Consider the following 19,483-nt stretch of genomic DNA (forward strand, 5'->3'; position numbering starts at 1 on the left):
CCGCCCGTGGAGCAGACAACATGTGCTCGAGTGAAAGGGGAAACGACCCCGTGTTCGGCTTAAAAGCAAATTCCGCTACATTGGGTGGGAGCGTCCAATCTACGCATTCTTTACACATAGCACGCAGTTTCAGAGATTTTCACAGGGAGACAGCAAACACCAAACACCAATACTACAGATTTCCGGATTGGTCGCCTTAAACGAAACATCATTCTCCCATTTTAGAAGAGCAATGCTGATTGGCAGACGATATTTCTGACACCTTGAGCTGAAGGGGTAATGGAAGATACCGAAAGAAATACCCCTTCACGTCTGGTGTGGAGAGGCGCTGTTCCGTTGTCGCTCTTGGAGCGAGGAACAATTCTCTCCTCAGTACTTCACTGGGAGAGCACCTCTGTCAAGAGCGAATCAAAGTGCGACTCTATAGTGAGTCCTTGCGATTAAGTATTGTTCACTGTGTTGTCCGACACACTTATTGTGCGGTGTGAAAGGACAGAGTTCTAGTTAAACGCCTGCGAGCGAATTTTAGAGTGGCATCGCGGTGGACTGGTTATCTGACCAGTGTACCATGCCAATAGTTAGACTAGGGGCGAATAGGAATCCTTGACTTCATCAAGGCATAGGGAGAGTTTGATTGGCGAAGGTAAATCCAGATAGAACGAGAGTTACCTTATTTGTCAGCTGCGAGTGGCGCAGACAGCAGTCATCGCAGCTTACGGTGTTGTGCGCTACAGCTATTGCGAGCCCCATATTTCCTCAACAACAGTACACTTCACTGCATTTCACATGCGACAGCCTCGACTGTACCTAGCAACATTCTAAAGGATAATTATTCAAGTTCAGTAGGCGCGCCTCTCAACCATTCTGCCAAGTCAATAACAATCAAACTTTGTGTAGAAATTTAATTAGCGAATCCTATCCTTGCTAGGTAACTTCACATTTCAAAAAGAACCAGGATATAATTTGTTCAATTCATAACTAAAAGTGCCATTGTGATTTTTCACAATTTTTGTAAAATAAATAATAATTTTCGTTAGTTTCATGTTTTTCTTACATTAACTAGCACTACTCCAGTACCCAAGTATCCCACTAGTTGCGTAAGAAATTTTGTGAATTTTTGTGTCATTTTCTTACAGCGGACGACTCCAGAAGATATTTAGTGCTGGAAGTTTTTCAGGCATTTCTCTTTAGAACGTTAGGAGCGTCTGTCTGACTTCTGTAGTAGTGCGGGGGGGGGGGGGGGGGTGGAAATTGCATCTTGCAGGGGCCACAGGGTAAAGGGTACATCTCAGATTAATCCGTTGCGCAGAATAACAGAATAGCAGATCAACCCCTCCACTCCCCCATCCCCCGTTCGCACACACAGTGACACCTCAAAATCTAGAGGAAGATTTCCCGCCAACAGAGCTAGAAATTAATGAAGCCATCAAAACACCCAAAAACAATAAAGCAAGTGGTGAAGACTCCGTTACAGCAGAATTATTGAAGTGGTCAGAACCAAAAATCATAAAGGATCTACAACTGCTGTTTGAGAACATTTGGAAAACTGAAAAGATTCCAGTTGAATGGAAAACAACATTAATCCACCCGCTACATAAAAAGGGAGACAAACAAAATGTCAGTAATTACAGAGGAGTGTCACTTCTGCCAGTGGCATACAAAATATTATAAAAAATTCTCCTCAACAGATTGGTAGATACTTTAGACAAACAACTAGGAGGATATCAGGGTGGTTTTCGAAAGGGAAGCAAACATAATTCGTGAAACACTAACAGGTACAGTATCTAAAGTCAAATTTATGGAAGAAGTATCTCAGCCTTTTGAAATAAAAACTGGTGTTAGACAAGGTGACGTTTTATTACCTTTATTTTTTAACTGTGTTCTAGAAAAAATTGTAAGGATCTGGAATTCGGAGCTAAAAAATCACAAAATTGTACCAATAACTCTGGGAAGGAAAACAAATGGTATTAAGGTAAACTGCTTGACTTTTGCGGATGATTTAGCAATACTTTCAGAAAACCTGACAGTAGCAGTTACTCAAATAAACATTCTGGAAAAATTAGCAAACAGAACTGGTCTCAAAATTTCAGCTGAAAAAAGCAAAATTCATGACAAATATAAAAAATGCACCAAAATGCATAGAAACACAAATAGCTAAAATAGAGCCAGTAAACAAATTTAAATATCTTGGAGAAACTATACAACAGAATGGACTAGAAAAATCTGCAATAGATGTCAGAATTAACAAAATGGAAAGAGCATATGGTCTGACCAAAAATATCTACTACAATAAATGTATATCTGGAAAAACAAAACTAAAACACTACACCACAGTGGTACGACAAGAATGTTTATATGGGTCTGAATGCCTAACAATGAACTATAAAATTGACAAACTAGAGGTTTATTAGAAAAATAATGGGTGCAATGAAAACTGCAGATGATTTGAAAATAAGAAGTAATGAGGAGATTTACAAAAATATAGAGAAAATATCTGAAGTAATCGCCAAACGAAGATTAACCGTTTTTGGACATCTCTACCGAATGGATGGAAATAGACTAACAAAACAAATACACCTATATTTCTGGAAGAAGAAATCGACAATAGCATGGATTACAGAAGTAATAAAAGATCTTGAAAGAAACAACATCAAAGAATCAGAAATAGCAGCGGCTGAATTACTTATCTGCATCGATAAATTAGTCTTTAAATCCAGTTGAAGTAAACTACCCCTGAACATTATGTGACCACTGGCACAGATTTTTTCAAATGTTGAAGGACTTAGGTTAGCAACCCACTTTTGTAGTGTAGAAACAGAGAAATGAGTTACTAATTTATCAGGAATTACTATACATTTGAGAAGATGAAAGTTAATAAATTTTGCTTGGAGTAGCATATAAAAGCATGTACGACAAAAATAGAATTTTGCAATAAATCCTTGATAATAGTGTGTTCCAAGGACTTGCAGGTAATTTTAAATTGTTTATATGTTGGCCTATTTAACAGTAAAATATAAATCGTGGTTGTTGGCGATTTTAATGCAAATTTCTTAAAAACGCTTCCAGGAAGAAATTATTACAGTCTGAAATATTACCATTCAACTTAATTCAAATGGTTCAAATGGCTCTGAGCAATATGGGACTTAACATCTCAGGTCATCAGTCCCTTAGACTTAGAACTACTTAAACCTAACTAACCTTCACCGAAGAGTCAAGCAGTATATTGCTCCCTCCTACGTATATCTTGCGAAGAGATCATGAGAATAACATCAGAGAGATTAGAGCCCACACAGAGGCATACCGACAGTCCTTCTTTCCACGAACAATACGAGACTGGAATAGTAGGGAGAACCGATAGAGGTACTCAAGGTACCCTCCGCCACACACGGTCAGGTGGCTTGCGGTGTATGGATGTAGACGTAGATGTAGAGAACCTAAGGACAGCACACACATCCATGCCCAAGGCAGGATTCGAACCAGCGACCGTAGCAGTTGCGCGATTCCAGACTGAAGCGCCTAGAACCTCTTGGCGACACCGGCCGGCCAACTTAATTCAAACCGTAAACTTCACAACCTGGTATGATTTTTTTTTAGTAATTTAATTGAAAGCTTTGTTGCTTTGGTAAAAATAAAATTGGTTCTTTTTGTCGTGACAGAATAAATTACTATTAATCACACCAGATTTGTCGGAGAACAGCAGCAACGTGTGTAATTGATCCAGCTTTAAGAAATTCTATTACCTTTTAGCGGAAAATTCGTGCGGTACTCTCCGACGTTAGAAAAGTCGTGGTGTTCCGTTCGGAGCAGGAGGCGGCTGTATTTTCTCATTCGCGATATCGAAAATTACTAATAAATGAACAGAATTTTTTTTCGGAGGAAGATCGCGCGGAGAAAACAGACAGAAGTTACATGAAAGAAACCTAAGGGACCAACTAATTGGATTTGTACGAACATATAAACGGAACTGAAAGAACTTGGAATAAATACTATAGCGATGTCGTCACGACAGCCTCCTGTTCCGACAGAACACACGCTGGATCATAAGCTGCATAAATCTTTTAAACAGAAAAGATTATCACAAGTATAATTAATGAAAATAAGGTTGAGAGATTTTCTTTGAAATTAAATAAACTTCAAGGCTTCAAGTATTATATTATGAAACGGAAACTTACATTAACATGGCCACCCATTGTGGCGGTGGAGCGAATAAATTTACAATAAAATGATTATATCAGTATGGAGCACAATACTTTTGCGTCCGACTCGCAACACATTCACAGAAGAACAGCTAGAGAGCGGCGCGGCTCCCTGCAGAAGTAAAAAATTGGCAGTTGTTATTTTGACAAACTGCCTATAGGCTTCTGTCTCGGGTTCTTCGGCCGACGTTCATCTAATGATTTTTTTCGGCCGAAGAACCCGAGACAGAAGCCAATAGGCAGTTTGTCAACAAGTGGCCACGAAAGCCTTAACAATTTTGTAATTGTTATTTTGAAACATAGGTGCATCGTTTTTTTTTCTGATCGATAGCAGCGTATAACAGTTTATAGCTATCGTGATATTCTGCGCTTTTCAGGAGCGCGGCAAAGATATCTGGTTACAACATTCATTGGTATATGTTAAAAGTTCGCACATACTGATGCGAATACAGAAAAAAACTTTTACATGTTAAAAATCGCAGTGATAAAGGCTGTAATGTCACAACAACTAGGATAGGTATTGCTCAAACATTCACAGTAAACACATGAGACGAGACCGCCCCTGACTTGCACACAGAACGCAAAACAACATTCAGAGCATTCCCTCAATGCTGGCTTAATCTATGGCACATGGGGACTTCACCCTCTTGCTGTTGCAAAACAAGTAAGAACACATTGACAGGAGAAACCAATCTAAGAATCTGATAGGTCAAGAACGCACAGTAAGAGTTGCTTCCAAAGATGCAAATTTTGATACGTTACTTTGCAACAAAATTATGCTGTCATTAATTTATGTCGTATACAACAGGACGTCAACCCTTTCAAAGTAGCCGGCCGCGGTGATCTAGCGGTTCTGGCGCTGCAGTCCGGAACCGCGGGACTGCTACGGTCGCAGGTTCGAATCCTGCCTCAGGCATGGGTGTGTGTGATGTCCTTAGGTTAGTTAGGTTTAAGTAGTTCTAAGTTCTAGGGGACTTCTGACCTAAGATGTTGAGTCCCATAGTGCTCAGAGCCATTTTTGAACTTTCAAAGTATAGAAACGTGGTTGAGGTTACAAACAGCTAAGTAATCTGCTAAGCAAATAGCTATTTTTCGTCATAGGAATACTACAGACGTGATGCATATCAAGAAGGAATCATGATTATAAACCATACAATCTAAGTAAATATGCAGTCAACATTTGTTGTTCAGAGTAGAACTTGACATCTGTTTGATGCAGTCCTAAAAAACATAGAAAGCATCATACATCCACGCTTAAAATCAAGTAGAAGACGGTATAGTATGAAAAGTGGTGAAGGCAAAACATTACGTATACTGCGTTAAGAATGCGATGTTAAACACTGAAATACACACAAAGATCTGACAGTACTACGTGATTTGTTTGATCACACAGAACGGATGAAGTGAATATCTCAAGTTCACATTCACACAAATGGTTTCCACTTGCATTTTCGATGACGCGACTAAATGACGGGCCGTCCGCGGTGGCCGAGAGGTTCTAGGCGCTTCAGTCCGGAACCAAGCGGCTGCTGTGGTCCCAGGTTCGAATCCTGCCTCGGGCATGGATGTGTGTGATGTCCTTAGGTTAGCTAGGTTTAAGTAGTTCGAAGTTCTAGGGGACTGATGACCCCAGATGTTAAGTGGCATAGTGCTCAGAGCCGTTTGAACCATTTTTGACTAAATGAGGAACAGCCGCTCGGCATAAATAAATAATCATCTGTAACGATTGTAGTTGCGGTATACCAAAACTACGGTTCGTTAGTTTTGGTACAGTACATAAATGAAGTAGTAAATGGTAGGATTATCGGTAGTATTGGTAGGGAAATAAACCTACATGAATGTGTAAGAGAGAAAGTAGAAGCCGATGACTTCTTGGTTATCTGTCTGGTTGTTTGTTTTGCACGTAATTAGAACAGCACATAATTCAGTGTTAGCCCTTTGTATATTTTATGTCCTTGCAGAACATGAATTGCACTTTATAAGTAATAAAAATTAGTTCACCGCGTAACTTTTTATCCTTTTATGTAACTAACGCGATTAATTTTGATGCAAGTACAGTTTACATGTAAGAAAATAAAAAAATCTTTATAGTTATTTTTATTTTGTACTCAGTAGAACGTACTTCATCATGATCAAAGACAAGAGTTTCCTGTTATTATTGATAAATGAGAAAGTTGTTCGTGAATAACGGAAACATGTTTTACATATTCTTTGAGGAAACTGCGTTTTCTAACGCTATGTTTTTAATAGAGCATCCCTCTGTTTCAAGTTACATGACAACAGCTTTCCGACAAAATCTGAATTAAACATAGTTTCAATTTGCTGTAAATACTGTTTATTTTCGAGTAAGAGACAGGCGGATTTCTGTAAGGAACAAATATATTCCAAAAGTTATGCAGCCATTAATATATCCTCACTCAGTTTCTAGACGGTTCACTTGTTCGGTTTTCTCGGAGAACCTAGAAAGACGCTGATCGCATAAGTAAACAAAGCGGTCGATATGAACTAACGCTCGACGGTCTAATATACAGGTAACGTGAGCACGACCTTAACAGACCAAGGCTACTAGGGAAACAACAGTAATCTAAGCTTACTTATGATGGTCTACGGTACACTATGGCAGTTCTAAAACTTTAGTAATGACTATGTGAAAGTCACAGTACAGTAATCACTACTGCTATCCACACACATCTGCTTAAGACACAATGTTAATCTATCACGAAGAAGAGATGCCAGTGTTCGCGACGAAAATGCTTTTTCGAATTAAATTATTTAACAAGTTTTCGTAGTTTCCCAGCCAACTAAATAAAAGATTGTTCCTTTACTACATGTAAAGCATTTCTGTGTTATTGACACAAAACGTAATTTTATACTCGACATAATGAAAACAGTGTCTAATTGTTCCGAATAACTATGCTGGCTCAGTGGTGAAATACGAGACTTACAAGACGGGAATGAGTTTTTTTTACGGATAGTTGTTTACAACAGATCCGAAGGTAGCAAGAGGTTGCGACAGTGGTTCCACCATCACGAGTAAAAAAAAATCGATACGGTGATCTTTGATTACATCTCAGATCTGCTGGTACTCAGTGTCGTATTTAAACCGCAAGATAAGCGGCTGATGTCCAACTTCATAAGTAGAATTGGCTTTTACCTGTGGTGAGCCGTAAGAAAGATAGCCTGAACCAACGCGGAATGGCCGACTGCGAATGGCTTTCAATGAGGCGTACAGAATGCGGTTATCCTGTGGTTTCGTTTGTACCTCGCAACAGCCATTACCAGTCATCTGTTATTAGTTTTGCAAGGAAGCAGTTGGCTGCTGTGAACTTTAGGACGCACAAACATCATGTTCTCCTACATCTCCCCATTCAAGAGAATCACTGGAGCGTAGACGACACAAGATAAACTGCGCAGTGTTCTAGCCCATGGCACTTGTCGTTCAAGCAAATTAGCCTGTGCACACCACACCCGAACCATTTGTTTCGTAATTCCTTAGACATACCTAACACGGTTACCAACTCTTAATCGAGAGTTCACTCCTAATTAATAAAGACAGAAGATGACATAGATAATCTACGCTGATGAGCAAAAACATATGACTACCTGGTTAATAGCATGTTAGTCCATATTTCGAACGCTATACAACAACAATTCGACGCGGTATGGACTCGACAAGTCCTTGGAAGGTTTCCACAGATATGTCACCAGATATCCACTCTCATGTTACCCAATTCCCGCAAATTACGGGCTGGTGGTTTATCAGCGCGGCTGGTGCCTTGTAACCCAAGCGGGCTAAGATCAGGAGAATTCAGTGCTTAAGACATTAACGGGACTGCACCATCATGCTCCTCAAATTAATTTAGCTGCATTGTGTCCTTTGACATGCACATTTATCCTGCTGGAAAATGCCGTCACTGTAGGGAAAGACAACAAGCCCGAAGGGATTCAGGTGATAAACAGTAATGTAAACGTAGTCGAGAGTCCACGTATCAGTGTAGCCGCGGTGTCTTAGTTTATTACCACATATTCCTAGGGAGCCCAGGTGAATGGCTCCCATGCCGTAATACAACCCCCACCGTCCTGCGCTTGGGGCGTGGTTAATGTTTCAAGGAGCTGTTCACTTGGATGACGGCGTATTCGTACACGATCCACGAACTGATATAACAAAGAACGTGATTTATACGACCAGGCGATAAGTTTCGATTGACGCAATCTCGATGATGCCGTGCCCACTGCAATCGTAACTGACGATCTCGTTGTGTCAATATGGGTACACTTAAGGTCATCTGCTGCAGAGCCCTATCTTCAACAGTGTGCACCGAACGGTGTGCTCCGAAACACTTGTGCCTTCTGCAGCACTGTATTCTGTCGTCAGATCTGACAGAGAGCCTCACCTATACTGCTTTGCAGAACGGACAAGCCTTCAACCTCCATGTTCTATGATGATGTGTGGTCGTCCAACATCTTGTCACCCCATCGTCGTTTCACCATCCTTCTATCTCATCCTGCAGATGCTCATTACGGTAGCACTCTGACAGTCGACCAGCTTCGCCGTTTCCGAGATTCCCGTTCCCACGCCCCAGGCCATAACAACTTGCCTTTTGTCAAAATCGGTTACGTCAATATGTAGCCTCCCCCCTTCCCGATCCGCCTACTGGATTGCGGTATATTCGACCATGATAACGTATGACTACTGAAATTTTTCAGTGGATAAGTCTGTCGTTGCCGAAGGAAAATAACACCGGTTAGTAGTAGGAAAGTGTACAACAGACTTTTCTGAAGGAAGAGTCTATTCTAAACCTAAATACCGACGATAATTTTTTTGAAATGAAATGGGTGGAAATTTAGTGCAGCCGCAGGGGGGGGGGGGGGCGGGGGGGGGGAAGGGTACCACGTAATATTTTTAATACAAGAAATACTGATAGTAAAAAGTACTGCTTAGCAAAAATTGGATAATTAAACGGTCACCAGTCCACTAGGGTAATGAATCACCAAAATATTAGGGAAGGTAATGGCAAATAAAATAAAGCAAATAATCACTGGCGTGACAACAGAAGGTTGTCATGTTTGTCCACAACACAACAGTCCACGAGAAAATAAATGAATCAGAAAACACTGTGTTTCAGTTCCTTATTCTGAAATATTAAATTTTGAAAGTAAAGTTAAATGAAGTTGCTGGTGAAATAAAGGATTGGCTGAAGCAGAAACTTTGGTTCATAAAAAAAATGACTTCCAGTAACCTCTGCATAACGTAATGCAAAATTTGGAAAAAGGCAACCAATTTACTTTTAACTATTGAAAGATTGCACTGAATTCACTTTAAGCAAATGGGCAACTGAGTTACTTTTAACATAACGGTAAGATACGTACGAAGCCAGCAGAAGTCGCTCACTAAGATAAAAAAATGAATAAATGAAATTGTGCACTCTTAATGTGTGCTGTATCTTTAGTTATTAGTTTTGCCAGTGAAATTTTACGTTTCTTTAAGTGAGTGAAGTTAATACTCAAAATTGCACATTAGTTAAGACTCTGTTATTTAATAGAAGAATGAACAGTTACTACGTGCGCTAACAAATATGCACTGAAACTGGTCATTCGCAAACAAACAAAACTGGCAGTAAGTAGTTAATTTTCATATTTATACGACACGCGGTGACTGCATGGAAGGGAGAGGGACACTGCTTGGTAATAATATCCGAGAACTATGAAAGCACATGTGCCCTACGAGTTTTACCTACTGCAGACTATGAGCACTCATAGGCAGCACACCCCGCCTGATACACACGGCGCTGGGGGACCACATCACAGCTACGACAGCTTATAACAGTCCAAAACCAGTCGTGAGAAACTAAAGTAATTTACAACTGAAGCGGTATTTTCAACCTCTGCTATTTCAATGGTATTTTGGCTGAATAACAATTGCAGATGACAAATTCTAACAAAGTACCACCATAACAATCACATAAACTAAATGAGGAACTACGTAATTAAAAAAAATTGGTTAATGTGTAATAACACAGACGTAGTAAAAACAATAAAATATGTTTTGCCGGAGGCTTTGACCTGAAATTGATTTATTTAGAAATAATGCAAATTGTTCATGTAACATCTGTCTTTCAAAAGATACTTACAAATGTGTCAAGTGTTAATAGAAGAGAGAATCACCTGTATGAAAATCAAGGGCTCAGATGGAAAACGAATACAATGCAAAGAAGGAAAAGCTGAAAAGTAGAAGATGGAAGGGGTACATAGAGGGCCTATACAAGGGAAATATACTTGAAGGCAAATATTATAGAAAGGAAAGAGGATGTAGATGAAGGTGTGGTCTGATACTCCGTGAAGAATGTGACAGAGCACTGAAAGACGTAACCCGAAACAGGACCCATGGAGTAGACAACATTCCGTCAGAACTGATGTCCTTGGGAGAACCATGACAAAACTATTTCACTTCCTGCCCAAGGTGTATGAGATAAGCGAAAATACCCTCAGACTTCAAGAAGAAGGTAAAAATTTTATTTCCAAGGAAAGCAGTTTGAATATTACCGCATTATCAATTTAATGAGTCGTGATAGTAAAATACTAGCATGAATCTTTGACAGAAGAATGGAAAAACTGGTAGGAGACGATCTTCGGGAAGATTTACATCGACATACATATCTCCACGAGCCACAGTACGGTGCTTGGGGGAGGGTAGACTCTACCACAAGTAGTCGTTTCCTTTTCTGTTTCGATCGCAGATAGAGTGAGAGAAAAACGACTATCTATACGCCTCTGTATGAGCCCTAATTTTTCATATCTTATCTCAGTGGTCCATATGCGACACATATGTTGGTGGCAGTAGGATCGTTCTGTAGTCAATTTCAAACGCCAGTTCTCTAAACTTTTTCAGTAGTGTTCTTCGGAATGAATTTCTCCTTCCCTCCAGGGATTCCCACTCGAGCTCCCGAAGCATATCCGTAACACTTGTATGCTGATCGAAACTACCGGTATCAAACTTAGCAGCTCGCCTCGGAATTGCTTTGATGTCTTCTTTCGATCCGACATAGCGCGGATTCCAAACACTCGAGCAGTACTCAAGAATAGGACGCACTAGCGTCCTATATGAGGTCTCCTTTACAGATGAACAACACTTTTCTAAAATCTCCCAATAAACCAAACTCTAACATTCGCTTTCTCTAGCACAATGCTCACATGCTCGTTCCATTTCTTATCGCTTCGCAACGTTACGCCCAGATATTTAAACGACGTGACTGTGTCAAGCAGGACGCTTCTAATGCTGTATCCGAACATTACAGGTTTGTTTTCCTACTCATCCGCATTAACTTACATTTTTCCACATTAAGAGCCACCTGACATTCATCATACCAACTAGAAATTTTGTTTAGGTCATCTTGTACCAACCTAGAATCACTTATCTTCGACACCTTCCTGTAGACCACAGCATCCTCAGCGAACAACCACAGATTGCTGCCCATCCAGTCTGCCAGATCATTTATGTATCTAGAAAATAGCAACGGCCCTATCACACTTCCCTGGGGCACTCCTGATGTTACCTTTGTCTCTGATGAACACTCGTCGTCGAGGACAACACACTAGGTTCTATTACTTAAGAAGTCTTGAAGCCAGTCACATATCTGGGAGCCTATGCCGTATGCACGTACCTTCGTGAACAGTCTGCAGTGGGGTCCTGTGTCTAACGCTTTTCGGAAATCTAGAAGTTTGAGATCAGCCTGTTGCCATTCATCCATAGTTCGCAGTATATCATGTGAGAAAAGAGCAAGCTGGGTTTCGCACGACCGATGTTTTCTAAAACCATGATCCGTGGACATGGGCTTTTCAGTCTTTAGGAAATTTATCATATTAGAACTCAGAATATGCTCTAGAATTCATCAAACCGATGTTAAGAATATTCTTCTGTAATTTTGGGGTCCGTTGTTTTACCCTTCTTATACTCAGGAGTCACCTGCACTTTTTTTTTCAGTCGCTTGGCACCTTAAGCTGGTGTAGAGATTCGTGATAAATGCAGCTTACGTAGGGTGCCAATGACGTTGAGTACTGCGTATGGAAGTTACGAACATAGATAAGCAGTTTGGGTTCTGGAGAAGTGGTGGAGTACCCTGCGGCATCGTTTAGAAGATACGTTAAGGCAAGTAAACGTTAAGTTTATAGGATTTGTAAACTTAGAGATAGCTTTTGACGATGTCCACTCTTTGAAATTCTGAAGAAAGCAGGGGTAAAATACAAGTAGTGAAAGGCTATTTACAGCTTGCACAGTAGCCACACAGCAGTTATATGACTCGAGGGGCCTGAAAGGGAAGCAGTGGTTGAGAACAGCGTGAGAGAGTTGTAGCCTATCCCCGTTGTTATTCAACAAGTACAGTGAGCAAGCAGTAAAGGTAGCCAAAGAAAAATTCAGAGAAGGAATTAAATTTCAGGGAGAAGAAATTAAAACTTTGAGGTTCGCCTATGACATAATTCTGTCTCAGATGTCAAAAGACTTGCAAGAGCATTTGAATGGAATGGGCAGGTCCTTGAAAGGAGAATGCAAGCTGAACATCAAGAAAAGGAAAACAGGGTAATGGAACGTACGCTAGTTAAATCAGATGAGACTGGGGGAATTCGATTAGAAAATGAAACACTGGAAAATAGTAGATTAGTTTTGCTGTTTGCACAATGAAATAACTGATGATGGCCGAAGAAAAGAGGATATAAAATGTAGACTGGCAATGGCAAGAAAAGTATTTCTGATAGAGAGAAATATGGTAACATCGAACATAGATTTAGCGTTAGAAAGTCTTTTGGCCTGCCGCTGTGGACGAGCGGTTCTAGGCGCTTCAGTCTGGAGCCGCGCGACCGCTACGGTCGCAGGTTCGAATCCTGCCTCGGGCAGGGATGTGTGTGATGTCCTTAGGTTTGTTAGGTTTAAGTATTCTAAGTTCTAGGGGACTGATATGTTAAGTCCCATAGTGCTCAGAGCCATTTGAACAATTTGCAGTCTTTTCTGAAGATATTTGTTCGGAGTGTAGCCTGGTATGGAAGTGAATGGTGGAGAGTAAACAGTTTTTACAAGAAAAGAATTGAAGTTTTTGAAATCTGGTGCTACAGAAAAATGCTTAAGATTATATGGGTAGGCCACGTAACGAACAAGGAGATACTGTATAGAACTGGAGAGTAAAGAAATGTGTATCACAATTTGACTAAAATTAGGGATCATTTGATAGGACACATTCTGAGAAATCAAGGGATCACGGATTTAGTAACTTATGAGTAGGTACCAAATCTAACAAGGGGGAAAAGCTAATTAAAAGAAGAGCTTGGTTGATAGGACACATCCTGGGTATGAAGGAATCGTTAATTTAGTAATAGAGAGAAGTGTGGGAATACAGTTTGTAGGAGAGGCAGCAAAGAGGTTCAAAAATATATAGGTTGCAGCAGTTATTCGGAGACGAAAAGGCTTTCACAGGATACAGTAACATGAAGAGTTACATCAAACCAGTCTACGAACAGGAGACCTCAACAACAACAAGGCATGTTCAACAAAGTTATCTAGTTGGTCGACTTCTGCGATACGACTGCATTGTTTTCCCTGTGATTTGAAAGATACACAGCCAACCTTCAGTCTGATAGTCACTTCGTTGGATGTCCTGTACAAAGTTCTCACGTCAGTCCCACACCGCGCTTTTAAGATGTTATCGCCAAGCAGTTGCCAGCGGTGTAGCTGGAATGCGTCTGCTTCCGAAGCTCTTCAGAAGAATTTGTAAGGATTGAATATTATAACTCTACATGTTTGTAAAACACTTACCGGTACTAATTTCTGAGTACAAGTGACGGTGAGAAACTATGAGCTAGGTCTCCATTTTGTGCAGTCACCCAAGGATAAATATGCACGCATGTCTTAATATTCATGCAAGTAACAGTAATACACAGCGGTCTCTCAAAAAATGAGAAGATTTTTGCAAGTATTCCGCAAGGGAATTTTTACTTTGGTTACAGGCCCCTGCGTACAAGAATAGCGGGTCGGACACTAGGCATGTTCAATTTGTTCATAAGAATTGCTTAAGAAGGGGAAACGTTAGCATTAAACTGTCAGTAAAAGAGTGGAGGTGAAATCATCTTAAATTTATTCGTGTTAACAACGCACACATGTCTTCTTCTCTGAACGGTAGTTCTCAAGCCATATAGGCCTAATCATTGACCACAAACAAACATAATACTTTTTTACAATAAATCAAGCGAATCACACTTACGTGGGACAGGACGAACCGAATAAGGAAGGGAGCATTGCATGCGCAATTGTCTGATATAACTGCGGAGAAATGACTAATTTTATCGTACTAAGTGAATAAGGGAATCATGCAAGAGACTCGATGGTACACTACATTTATGGAATTGGCATGTGACTGAACTCAAAGGAACGACAGTTAAATTGTGTAAATTACCCTGGCGAATAGTCGAAACAAACTTCTGAAACAAAGTTTAGCAAGGCGACACAGTAGGACCCTACTGAAAGCGACACGAAATTCAGTAGTCTAATTGGTATACAGTGCGACAATTACCAAAGAAATCTTGATAAAAAAACGGAGAAATTATGCACGAAAATTAACAGGAGCAATATTAAACCACTATTCAAGTAAATTAAACTAAGAAGAACATTGTGGGGATCTATCTAACCTCATGAGATACACAAAAGGCTGAAATGCTGCACGTAACCTCAAAGGAACCTTAGCTTATCTATGAAAATTACACTCGCAGATTATCGGAAATGATGGAGAAACTCTATTGAAGCAATTTAAGTTAGGAAGAAACACTGTGGGCATCTATTTAACACTGTGAGCTACAAGAATGACTGATGTCACGTCCACACAATCACAAAGAAACGTTGGCTTAATCATGGAAATTACACTTGTGTATCATTGTAAATGCTATAGAAACATTATTTAAGCTAATAAGGTGCATCATGGGAATCTGTTTAACACCATGCGCTTCATGAAATGTTGTCTGATATCACATGCACAGATTCACAAAGAATCATCTGTTTAATTCAGGATGCTGCATGAAAAGTTATCTAAGCAACTATATCGAAGAAGAAGCACATTAAGGATCTCTCTGAAGCCACAAGACATAATTAAGGTGCCGGCCGATGTGGCTGTGCGGTTCTAGGCGCTTCAGTCTGGAACCGCGTGACCGCTACGGTCGCAGGTTCGAATCCTGTCTCGGGCATGGATGTGTGTGATGCCCTTAGTTTAGTTAGGTTTAAGCAATTCTAAGTTCTAGGGGGACTGATGACCACAGATGTTAAGTCCCATAGTGCTCAGAGCCATTTGAGCCATTTGAACATAATTAAGGTGAAGTAGCCATACGTGGCTGGAGTTACAAAGAGACGTAGACTAAATTTGAGGAACTGTAAATCACAAAACGTTAGAAATAATGTTGGTGCAATATTTTACAAAACTGAACTACGAAAAGACGGAAAGGTCATCTGTTACTCCCTAACTAGCTGCGACATTCTAACAGCCCTGGACTCCACCGGTGGTCATTCTTAGCTCTGCAAGAAATTCATGAGACTGGTCTTACAACGAGCAGGCCCCGGAATAGAATGCCCCTGTTTTCTCCACTACTGCCTCGCTCCCTTGTCGAGCGCTTGTCGCAAAACCCGTGATCTAATTCCACTTTTTGCAACTAAACCTGCATACACTCCGTGGCCCAACGATCTCAGTGACTATTCAAAGAAGCAAAGGTATTGAGTTTAATTCCTTTGCAAACTGGCGGTAATAGTAAAGTTGCTATCCGATTGCGATAACTACTGTTACTGTTAATGGAAAGAAAGGAGCGGGGAAAACATTCCTTCAGCATACCATTGTCAGTCATTTCCATCCCTACACTTTTAAAGCAAAGGGAGGTTTTATATTTCGCGCCTCATGAAAAGGATCTGTCAACATTGGGCCGAAGCGTTTCAACGTGCTATACTGCCTCGTGTTACTGCAAATCATACCACTGCCCGCCTTGTTAGGTGTACACAACTCTATAGAATCTGGACCCCGACATGTGCCATACAGTGCTGTTTTGGTGCGAAATGACAAATACATAGATACTGACCCAAGAAGTGTTTCTGGAAGTTTTCGACAACTTCATCTAAACAGCCAAGACACCATAAAATATCGGAATTGCACTGATATTTCCAGCAAGAAGGAGGAATAGCACACATCGCATTTATAATCTAAGCACAAGTACTTAGGTGTGAAACATGTGCTGAAACTGAAGAGGCTGGTGTACTCGAGTGGCGTCCATACTTTGGGGCTGTAGAAGACAACTTAGAACGCTTCTGCTGATATCCCTAAGGGAGACCTGCTATGCTGTCTCTCACGGTTTGGTAAATCACGACTACACTGCTTCGACGTCATTGGTGACAATTTTTAGAATCTTCTGTAAGTAAATCATCTCCTGTTCATTAAATAGGGTAAATTACTTATTATCAGATTTTTAAAAATTTTCGGGCCTGATTTATGTTGGTCGTCCTGTAAAACAATACAGGCACTCTTTTCAAATACGATCAACTCTCCAGTTTGTCATCATCTCTTCCCTTTGTACATTTTGGAAAGAATGGAGTCTATGTCCAACACACAGTTGTAACTTTCTATAAATGATTAGTTATGTAGTGTCCTCGACAATGTAGAGTCTTGTACTATGGAAAGCAAAGGAGAAGATGCAGTTTGGTGACTGGTATCCTCTTCCTACAACACAACTGCACACACGTATTAGCAAGGTTTTTTTATTTACAAGAACAGGAAACTACTTATCTTAAGAGAGTCCACATGTTACGGTCCAAGCTCTTCTGTAATAGTCCACATTAGCCTCAATGCTAGTGAAGTACAAGTTCCAGTGACTAAGCTAGTGACTGAGCGGTTGCACTAGTGACTGACATTGTGACTGTGCTAGTAAGTGAGACTGTGAGCTAGTAACTGAGCTAGCGACTGAGTCACAGATTGAGACCCTCCGGTCAGCAGCGGCAATCTAAATACTTGTGGTCGAGAGGGCGTTGGCGGCGTGTTGCTTGCCAGTCTGTCTCTGGCCAATCTTATGATAGGCGCGCTTGATCCAGTGCCTACTATCGATCTTCTTGTTACGTCTTTGTTGTAGGACGCTGGACGCTGGACGTAGAGATGAGCCAGGAGCCGTGACTGGAGGACAGCGTACTCCCGACCATTGAAAGGTGGCTACACTGAGTCACAGCGCCAGAGATTGCGCCAGAGAGTATTATTCAGCCGCCTCCACAGGCAGTAGTTGTTCAGAAGTCGTAGTGGAGAGTGCTTGCCGAGAAGCGGTGGTAGAGAGTGCTTGTGGAGATGTTGCAGTAGCGTGTCGTTGTTGAGAAGTTCCCATGGAAAGTGTTTGTTCAGATGTTGTCATATTGTTTTGATGGGCTAGACACCAGATGTTGTTGGATTAGGGATGCTGTAATGTGCTTTTCGTCAATATATATGAAGGTAAAAAAATTCCTTTTTTTATTATTTCAATGTCTTAAACAATAATGCCTCTTGGTCACAGTTTCAGTCAACAAAGCATCTGGCTCGTGTTCTTGTATTAGACTGTATTTCTGGTTTCCATGTGCAATTATAGTATTTCAGTTTTATTTAATTAATTCAGTGTAAATGGTATTTAAATATCTTGTCTTATTGAGGAAGAACCGTGCCAGATGAGTACGTTGAATCACACTCCCACACACAGAACAGTTACACTTGTGCCTTGTTGTTTCGTAGCTTTTATAATTTCTGGGGACTTAATTAATTGTGTTAACGGAAGTTTTGTTTCATTCCTTGTTGTTATTGTAAGCAGTCAGATTGCGTACTAATACTACTCAGGGCCAACCGGTTACGAGGCTGCGTAACAGCACAGACAGTAAAAATTATTTGCATAATATTTATTTAATTAAGCCCCCATGCACCATACCCTGCCATCTCGCTCGCGAGGCAACAGGAACGTCCTCCAGAAAACTGCTGACAGGGCACACGTCTAGGCCTGAGGGCGTGTGCTGAGGCGATGTGGATGAGGGACGGCGTCGGCGATGACGGGTCGAGGTCCATCGGGTCGGCGCGAGCGAGGGCGAATCGTCCATCCTCTTCTCCTGTGTTGCCCTGGTGGCACCAACAGGTGGCTGTGTATGCCGCGCGGTCCCGTGAGACCGTGAATCTGGGGGAAGAAAAGCAACAGAATCATGGGGCAAATGACACGCACGAATTTGGTTCTGGTGGCAGCACTGCAAACCATCGGAACCTGCAATTAAATACATATAAGAGCCAGTGCGTTCCTGGATCACGCCTCTTTCCCAGCTCCCACGATTGCCACAAACCCTGAAAAGAACAAGATTGCGCGCAGCAAAGCTATACTTGTGAACCATTGGCAGCGCCGGATGCTGCGGTTGGTGGAGCAAGTGTAGCAGCGTCCGATGGCTGCAGCCATACAGGAAGCTCCGCCGATGATGGTCCGTCTCATGGGTGGGAGCGACAGGAGGCGAGAAAGAGCTGTAGCGCCTGTTCCCGTGTGTGGATGGAGCAACCTGTTGCTTAAAAGTTCGTATCAATCGTTCTGCTTCTCCGTTGAAATGTGTGTGAAACGGAGCACTTGTTAGATGACGAATGCCACTTAGTCCACGAGACTGTTCAAAATCACGTGAAGTGAACTGTGGCCACCCTCCTTTGCAAAATACGGAGGACAACGCTTGAATGGTGCTACGTGATGTGGTAGCAGCCATAGACACCACAATAGGGAACTTGCTAAAAGAGTCTACCACTATGAGGCAACGAGTGTTCCAAAATGGTCCTGCAAAGTCTATGCGCACTCGGTTCCATGGCGATTGAGTCTTAGGCCAAGCTGAAAATGTCTGCGGCGGAGCGGATTGGTTTTACGTCCATGCGCGATACTGTGACGTCATATATTCAATGTGGGCGTCCACGTCGTGCCAAGTACAGTGCCGTCGCGCTAACTGTTTAGTGCGAACAATTACCCAATGTCCTTGGAGGAGCAATCGCAACACGGCCTTTTGCAACACCTTGCGAATAAGTACATGCGATTGTCCATTGTCATTTTTAACGAGAAACAAACCTTGTTGAACGGAAAGGTTATGCCGACGTGCAAAATATCGGCGTACAACTGAGTTCTGGATACTCTTCAACTAGGCCAAGACGTGTGAATGTAATGCAACAAAATCTTGAGATGTGGGTTTGCTTCCGTGGTCTGTGCAAGTTTTCTGTAGTGCAAGGGAAGAGATTCCCACAATTCAGAGTCCTGCT

This window comes from Schistocerca cancellata, chromosome 5 (genome assembly GCF_023864275.1).
Source record: "Schistocerca cancellata isolate TAMUIC-IGC-003103 chromosome 5, iqSchCanc2.1, whole genome shotgun sequence".
Taxonomy (NCBI): Eukaryota; Metazoa; Arthropoda; class Insecta; order Orthoptera; family Acrididae; genus Schistocerca; species Schistocerca cancellata.